The 9,679-nt window shown below is 33.2% G+C and overlaps 1 non-coding gene across 1 annotated transcript; it reads right to left on the bottom strand.

The window, feature by feature from the left end:
- Positions 1 to 941: 941 nt before the first annotated feature.
- On the bottom strand, positions 942 to 1,013 carry Smp_tRNA_00052_Pseudo_TTG.1.1. The gene has a single exon. It is a non-coding gene (tRNA).
- Positions 1,014 to 9,679: the final 8,666 nt, after the last annotated feature.

The following is a 9,679-nucleotide window of genomic DNA, read 5'->3' as shown; positions in this document are numbered from 1 at the left end:
CGATCCCACCTCGCGAGATTCCAAACCCAGGACCTACCATCAGATGCCGGCTCAGTGATCTAGTGGTTAAGCGTTCGTGTGCGTGACCAATAGGTCATGGTTTCGAATCTCGCGAGGTGGGATCGTAGGTGCGCACTGCTGAGGAGTCCCATAATAAGGCGAAACGGCCGTCAAGCAGTGTCTCCAGGTTTTCAATGGTGGTCTAGTATCAATTGACTCATGATTTCAACTATGAAAATACAATATTGGCCATTACTCAAGGATTGGTCTGTTGTAAATTATCTTATTCCTGCAAGCAAAATCAATCACTGGACAAATGGGTCAGTTGTAACGTATCAAACTGTAGAGCTGGTTGGTGAACAGTCAAGTCTTTCATAAAAACACCAGTTCCTTTAAGATCAGAGGTAAGTCTTAGTGACAAGTTTCAAATAGCATAAAGCGTAGATACAGATTTTATTATTGACTACCTTCAATCACTCAAAATCTTAAAATAGTGCATGCGATGTCGAATCACTTAAACTAATGATTATACAAACTGATCAGTAAAATTTGATCAGCACAAAATTAACTAAACACGCGTGATATTAGTCACCAATCAAGCAAAAAGTGAACAATTTCCCCTTATACCGATGAGACTTAATTGACACTGGTAGTGAGGCGAGTATTGCTTAGTCACTAAGTGTGAGATACAATATTTTCCTTAGCCCTCAATGAAATTTACTGAAAGAAGTTTATGAAAGTGTTTTGAAAAAAATGGGATGCGTAGAAATTTTCAAAATATTTTATTCATTTTAATTGTGCTTTTTTATTCTAACCTAAGTATAAAATAAGTTTAACTTTATGAGCAAAAGTAGATAGTGGCTAGCAGTGGAATCCAGTTTGAAGCGCGTTTCGTTCTACTTCAGACTCGTCAGCTGAATGTACCTGCATCTCAGAGTTGATGTTCGTTCTGGGACTCGAACCCAGTACCTTTCGCTTCAAACGTCATCGCGTTATCCACTCAGCTACTGAGTCCTGATGGCCACTTGCTTATAATGCTTGTGAATCAAGACTATATCGAGGCAATACGCACGAGATGCACATATGTCAATAAGAGATTGATCAATTGCAGTCCTAAACATCAATGGGAAGATTCAAACAAATAACATCAAAGAATTTAAGTTTAACTTTATTAAATCATTTCCAAATTTGAAATTATGAATTACTCGTTAACCTTAATACAATGAATTTATTTCTTTATCACTATCGTAGGTAGTAAATACATAACAATGACGTGTATGAATGGGTATCTGTTATTGAATCTTGATAAATAAATGCAAATTGAATTTCCGGTAGAACATTTAGTAATTGCTAATTATAGGACAATTGAGCTTATCCCAATTCAAGCATTTTTAATCATCGTTGCAAAGGTCACCACGGGAAAATGGATGAGAAACAAAGTATATTAACATGCGCGTCGTGGATGCGCACTACTGAGAAGTCCCACAATAAGACGAAACGACCGTCAAACAGTGCTTCCAGGTTTTCCATGGTGGTCTATGTTCAATTGACTCATGATCTCAACTATATAAAACTACTAAAATCTCCACAAAACCCCCCTTCTGATAATTATAGATTTATCTAAATATCGATTTAGTTGGGTAACTGAAACATAAATTGCTTTGAGTAAATTAAAAAAAAGGAGTTATGTGTAGCAACGGATATACAACAAAGTGACTCTGTCAATCAAATTAAATGTTAGAAACTAATCTAATCAACTAACTTGTAACAATCAATATTATTCTTTTTCACTTATATAAGTATTTTTAAGTATAATTCAATGGGAACATTAAATTTTGTTGACGTCTGCTTTCAATTATTGATAAAGGTACCGAAACTAATAATTTCTTCACTTTTATTATGGTATTGATCAAGACGAAATACAATTTATAAATTGGTTTATCGAGGAAACCTATGTACAGTGTAAAGATATTATTTATTTAAACACATAAATATTGTTACAAAGGGGTACCAGATACATATGCGCCTCACAAATCTCCAGTATCCTGAAGGAATGAATGGCGTATGAATCAATCGTTGGTCACCGGTTACCATGGGACTGCATCTCCTCACGATGCTCCACTGCCTTGTGAATCAGATCTTAAGATCAAAGTCTCCGGGTATGGTCCCTTAAGAAAACCACCTGCTTCAGTTTGAGCACCCGGTCAGTATCACAGTACTCACACAAATCACATAAATCAAACGAGTGTAAAGATAAGTTGTCTTATTATATGATAAGCTGATAATATTAGAGCCGTTGAGTACTGAATAGTACTAGACAACATTTTGCAATATATATTTCATAGATTCAACTTAAGATAGACGATTTTCAAATGTTTTTCATTTGATTTTATTTCATGATGAAAGCTAGCATAATATTACTCCGTCTGTTGTTTTGGACAACTTTCACCATACCTTGTATCTGAATTATGAAAATATAAGATTTGTGAACTGAAAAGGTTTCTTCTTCGATCTCTTCATTCGGCCAAAAAAGATGTTCATTCTCGAGATGAAAGTATTACAATTGTCATTATAAAACATGGTAAATTTAAAAACGAATTGTTGGCTACCAATTGATTTCATTTAGTTTTATCATTTGATTGCTGAAACCTACTTCCTATCTAGTAAAACGTACCAGTGGAAATAATTTTCTGATCAGCTAGAATTATTCACTTCTCGATAATACATTGCTTAAATAGGTCAGCTTCTGAAAAGTTAGTTTTGGAATCGCCAAACACTATTAAGATAGTATTTTACGCTCATCTTACATAAGCTCCCGGGTTTTTCTTATAGATTATTTACCAATCTTTTAATAAAAGATTTTCATCTTTATTACTATTGTTATTATTATTACATATTTCTTCTCATAAATTCAAGTTTTTGTATGATGATATTGTCAATTGTAGCTCGATGGTAAATTGTTTTTCTTTACTCTCTATAATGTTATATAATTGAAACAAATTCATGCACTAATGAATGATTATGTATAGTTGAATAAGTAAACTTATGTATGGAGTACGCAACTAAAAGCGCTTGATCAGACAGATTTTATCATTTTGGTACAGTATAACCAAAGTTTACTATCCAGTGAGTGCAACTCAAAAATATCTCTTTGATTATATTAAATACATTAGGATTACATATTTTCCATTATGTTACATAATTAATTCAGAAGGGGTTTTTTGTGTGAAGATTTAATATTTTCATAGTTGAAAACGTGAGTCAATTGAAGCTAGACCACCAAGGAAAATCTGGAAGCACTGCATGACGGCCGTTTCATTCAATTGTGGAACTCATCAGATATCAGGACTCAGTAGCTTAATGGATAACGTGATAACGTTTGAAGCGAACGGTACTCAGTTCAAGTCCTAGAGTGATCATCAACTCTGAGATGCAGTTACATTCAACTGATGAGTCCTAAATAAGACGAAACACTCGTCAAACTGGATTCCACTACTAGCCACTATCCATCTTTGCTTATTATCATTTTTTTTTCATTTCTTAAAAGTTCATTCAATGAATGTTCAATGTTGTCTTGTTTCTTTTTCTTCTTTTCATTAAGGAAACAACAATTATTTAATTTCATTTTGATTAAATACAAACATATAAATCATTTAAAAGATACATATACATGCTTTTTTTTTAATAATAAATAAATAAATCTATCAAAATGGTACATAAGGGGAATTTTATATGTATCCATTTAATGAAATATACATTTAAAAATCACTGTGAGCACCATTTCCTATAGACTATGCATATATCATTGTTGTAAATGGTGTAAACAACTTTAACAAAACATTTTAAAGTTCATAGTCACTTTTTTTTAAAAAATTTTCCTTCTGTACAATAACAGGAAATATATATTGAAGAAAACATTTAAAATTATATAAAAATAAACTTTTCTATGTTTGAGTAGGGGATTTTGTAATGATTTCAGTAATTTTATAGTTGAAATTATGAGACGAACAGGTCCTGGGTTCGAATTTTGTGAGGCAGGATCGTGAATGCGCACTGCTGAGGAGTCCAGTGCTTCCAGGTTTTCCATGATGGTCTAGCTTCAACTGATTCATGATCTCAACTTTGAAAAAATATCACATAATACTTTAACATTTTTTGTAATTTCAAATGATCACTTATCTTTTTTTTGGGGGGGGGCACATTTATTATTAGAAGGTACTAAACATCTAAATGAAAAGATTTGTTGAACTCAATTTATTTCTTGCTCGTTTGACTTTTTTTTACAATTCAAGTCACTAACTGAATACATAACAACTTTCTACAGAATACGATATAATTTTTATAGTAATCTAATAAGAAATATCGTCAGGTTATGGTTCAAGAGTTGGTTACATTAGAGTAATTTTCCTATACATTACTTGATATTTTCAACTCAACTTAAGGGAAATACTAAGATAGGTTTTTGGTTAAGATTAAAAAAAAAACTAGACAAAATTGTATAACACACCTGAATTATTATTCTATTGAGATCATGAACAGATCAATTTTATACGAATATTCGTCAAGGTTAGAACGAATAGTTTGACAATAATTGGGCGCCAAGTATATGATGAAGATCAATTTTAGACCATCATTGAAAACTTGGAAGCACTGCGAGGTCATTTCGCGTGATATTATGGATTGGTCATCAATGAAATTCAACAATCTCTGCAACCTCAAACTATGAGTTACCATTAATGAGTACATTATGGTTCTTATCTTTATTTAAGAGTTATCAATAGTTCAAAAACACAACTCACACAACAGATCATAGCTATGACCTCCAAATCTCATGAACAGTTTCTATGATATTTAGTACAATCACTTGCATTTCCAACATCAATTAACTAATGATGTCTTTCTATAGTAATCTTCTATTACTAGCAAATTTTTGTTTCACTCCTAATTTGTTTGGTTTAAAACGCTACAACTTTCTTCAAAAACGTTGAATAATCGATCTGGGGGTCGGTGAATTGTTGCTCTACTTTTATCATTTACACATTATTCAAATCTTGACAAAGTGATTACCACTAATCACTATTTTACATGCATTAGTAATTAGATTCAGAATGTATTCCTTGAAGTTATTATGAGAAATAATAGTCTTCGGAGTTCGACATGTAGGCAGTAGGACAGAAACTCGAAGCTGACAATCGTGTTATAATACATACTTATTGTTTAATTATTTAGCAGAATATTGTTGGAAATCAGGAAAACTGTTTATTATATTACCATTATTCTAACTACTCAATTCTAGTTTTAAAATTCAAATGCGAAAATTCTAAAAAATTTAATTTAACGTACAATCCTGAAAAAAGCATGTTATTAAGTGGTTTGCTTTATTTTCATAGTTGAAATGATGTGTCAATTGAAGCTGGACCACCATGGGAAACCCGAGAGCACTGGGCAGCCGTTTCGTCCTATTGTGGGACTCCTCAGCAGTGCGCATCCACGATTCCGCTTTGCGAGATTCGGACCCAGGATCCACCATCGGATGCCGGCTCAGTGGTCTAGTAGTTAAGCGCTCTTGAGCGAGACTGGTAAGTCATCGTGTAAGACCCATTTCAAAGGTTTTGTGTGTGAACATCCCTCCATGCATAAATTTGCAATTTTTTCTCATTGGTTTCTTTAGTTGTACATTTTGTTAGTCTTTTTGATGCCATTTGAGATTGTTTTGTTTCACTTTAGAATAGGTTTTCATTTTTTCTCTTGCTTTCACTGAGTTTCTATGTTTCTTCCTGAATTGTAGCTATGTTGTTTTAGTTGATATTTAATCTTGGCGGCAGCCATATTGATTGTTTTCTCTTTGATTGTGTTGCTTGAGTTGACTTGGATTGTGCATTTTGATTGTGAATTGAAGCACTTTTTCAGAATTGGAAACACTATGTTTTATAAAGCAACAAACTATCATCTTTTGAACGGATTCTCACTTGATCTTATATTTCTTATCGATTTATCTATTTATTGTAATTTAGATTGATTATTGTGGGAACAATTATTGGTTGAATAACTGAGTGGTAATATTTGTTTAGGTAAAATTGTACATTTGTATTTATGATAAAATTTAGAACCGTAGTTTCCCAATCATCTTGTTCTGATTTCGATTGGGATCCACGCGTCTCTACGTAACTAGACAGTTATTCTTCAGCAAAACTTGGTTTCGATTATACACCTGAGTTCGAATCTCGCGAGGCGGGACCGTGTATGCGCACTGCTAAGGAGTCCCACAATGGGACGAAACGGACGTTGAGCAGTGCTTCTAGGTTTTCCATAGTGGTCTAGCTTCACTTTACTCTTGATTTCAACTATGAAAATACTGAAATCTCCACAAAACCTCTTCTGATAATAACAATTTGCATATTCCTTGTACTGTTATGACCAGTAGAACACATGACACTAACCAAAATGTTGATTGTTTAAGTATCATACGATGGCTCATACTCATCCCCCTATCTATATGCACGCAAATCCTATTATCAGCTTTTGTTTTGTTTTGCTGTGCCCTTATACAATTTGACTATAAATTGCCTATGTAATTGCCTGCGCTGCTTGCTCATGTGTTTGTAAATTTCTGGTCTGCGTCATTCGACAAAAACCTATAGTTGCCTCTTCCCTTTGTCTTCTGATTTTACGCACCGTTAAGATTGGTATTATAACGGTATTAAGGTGAACTATTAACGAAGCATGGCAGTATATACTCACATGTTCACTTGATTTTACATTATAGCTTCAAATATTCCTTTATAGTTCCATTCAAAATACCTTCATCTCTGACCAGAGCCTTCTAATACTTTCTATACTCTTCATTATCTTTAGTCATGTAAAAACTATGAAAACGAATGATTCGAAAAAGGAATTTCCTTTTCTGTTACATAATTTGCTTTCTTTTCACAAGAAAAACCATGAATTCATTTGGCATCGGTAAATTATTATTATTGTTAGCTGCTTACCAACTATAACAATTAACACACTTATAAAAAAACGTTTAGTTAATAATGTTTCATTATGGTTGGTTGAGTAAAGATTTTAAAATCTCCACTAAAGCCCCCTTGTGGTAAAATGAATGAGATTGAAAACAATACCATAAATAAATACAATACCCAAGAGAAGATTCCAGAATATTAACTTTTAGAGTATTGTATTGAATTTTAACAAATTTTTTTGTAACCACCGCAACAAACCATATTTGAATGTTTCTTTAACCAAAACGATGCATACTTATCTTTTTTTTTATTATCAAATATGCCTGTATAAGTATGGTAATGGTTATAGATATATATTTGATTCTGCTCAGTCAGTTACGGGTATGAGGGCTAATATCACTTCCCGGCTGCCCACACCGTGGAAGGGTATTTCTTGAGGGACCTGAAAAGGAAGTTGGATTAGTTGATTTGATTCTGCTAATATTATATGTTGTAAACAGTTAATGAAAACTTGATGAAATATGATGAATAAGGTCATTATCAAAGTAAGAACGAGGTCCATGCTTCATTCAAAACCTCAAAGACATATGTATGATTGTATCACATCCCACTGTGTTTACTAATTTAGATGTGTGTGTGGTCATACATACATAGGGAGGAGCAATCGTGATCTCAAAATTAGGGTGTGTGAATATGTACCAAAATGGTTATAGAAAGAAATAGAATCAAATGAGGATACTCAGAACCTATAGGTAGAGGATGAACATTCATCATCCTCTATATTGGTGCAAGACATTTTGAACAATCTGATCACACATAATATACTTGTAGAGGATAAACATCCATCATCCTCTTTGGCCAAACATATAATCGAAACAGGTCATAAGATTGATCTTAACTAATCTTTTATGGTGTTGTATAAAAGTGTGAAAGGGCATATTCTAAGTTTCATTGAAGCCTTAGCCATAGGAATATGATACAACTAATCTTTTTTTAACTTTATTGACGCTGAATGTAACTGGATAGATCACTAATGTAAATTTTATTCGTTTGTCAATGTTCTACTCTTTCTCCTATTAATTGTAATAGAAATTTGAAATAATTATCCAATCTTTAAATTGTCTCACACATATCTTGTAAGATAAAGTAATTCAATCTAACTAATTTATAGTTTGCTCTATTTATTTGAACTATTTAGAGTACGTGCAATCAATGTATCGAAATGAATATGGACTGATACACAATGTATGTTTTTTTATTAAAATAATGCTTCGGGAATAGTATACATCAACAAGTTTTGACAACCTTGAGGAGTTAGCGTCTGACGACATTTTGGCAAGTAATCAGAAGTCGCATTTGCAATTCGACGATTAGCGTCATATGTGGCGTAGAAGAGGTATCCATATGGTACCCAAAAACGAGGTTATTGTTCAGCTGTTGCCTCTGTTTTCATTTATGGTTACAAAACACAGCTTTGAGGATGGAGGATATTCGTAGGTATGTAGTATTTGGTCATATAAGTTTTCGATGCATAGCTTATGTATTTTGGGTTCACCAAATGAACAAGTTTGAGTGAAGATGGTAAGCAGTTTGATGAGGTAGTGAATCTTTGCCAAATGAAGTGGTTAGATCATACGTTATATACCGTCAACGACCACCTACCTTGATATGCGATGTTGTCTAGTGTGTGGTCATGTTGGAACAAAGCTAGGGAATACCGAACCAAAACTTGACACCAGTCCATGGACTCATTGACAATGGGACTAAGCCATAATAATAGACGTAGACTAGTTGTTCGGAGTCCATACTACTGTTGTAACCAATGATTAGAAAATTTGGATGATATTGATTAGAATCTCTTTCAATGGCTAAGACACATAAACATCTTGTTTTCATTTAAATTTAATGTTCTTAAATACCTTATGGGTTTTTTATTTCATTTATTTATATTTTCTTTCCACACTGTATCTTCAATGCCTAATCTTTTTTATTACCTTTAATACTGTTGTTAAATCTACTACTCTGTGATTGGATCTGACAATTTTAATTAATCGCACTTACAAGGTATGGTAACTTGAATTATATATATGGTAGGTCCTATGACTGACTGACTAACTGACTCTTCCTATGAACTACAAAATGGGTGTCCAAAAGAACTGTTAAAATAATATTGATAAACAAACAATACTAAGTGAATTTAAACTTCACCCCATTACACAAACAAGTGGCTGTCAGGACTCAGTAGCTGAGTGGATAATGTGATGACGTTTGAAGCAAACGGTACTAGGTTCGAGTCCCAGAGTGAACATCAACGCTGAAGTGCAGGTACATCTAGTTAACGAGTCCCAAATAAGACGAAACGCACGTCAAACTGGATTCCACTTCTAGCCATTATCCATCCTTGCTTATTGATAAAATGTCTGTTTTTTAAAAATTCTATATTATATAACATTATGATGATCAACGATATATCTAACCAAAAACTTAACACCAAATTATAGTTTTTCCAAAAAAAATTGAAGAATTCATGTTTTTTTTCATTTGTGGTTAAAGAAAATAAAAACAACTTGATCACAAGGGGGTTTTGTGGAGATTTTAGTAATTTTATATAGTTAAGATCATGAGTCAATTGAAGCTAGACCACCATGGAAAACCTGGAAGCACTGCTTGACGGCCAACTCGTCCTAATATGAGACTTCTCAGCAGTGCTCATCCAC

This window comes from Schistosoma mansoni, chromosome 3 (genome assembly GCF_000237925.1).
Source record: "Schistosoma mansoni strain Puerto Rico chromosome 3, complete genome".
NCBI classification, from domain to species: domain Eukaryota; kingdom Metazoa; phylum Platyhelminthes; class Trematoda; order Strigeidida; family Schistosomatidae; genus Schistosoma; species Schistosoma mansoni.
This window is presented reverse-complemented; position numbering and strand designations above follow the sequence as displayed.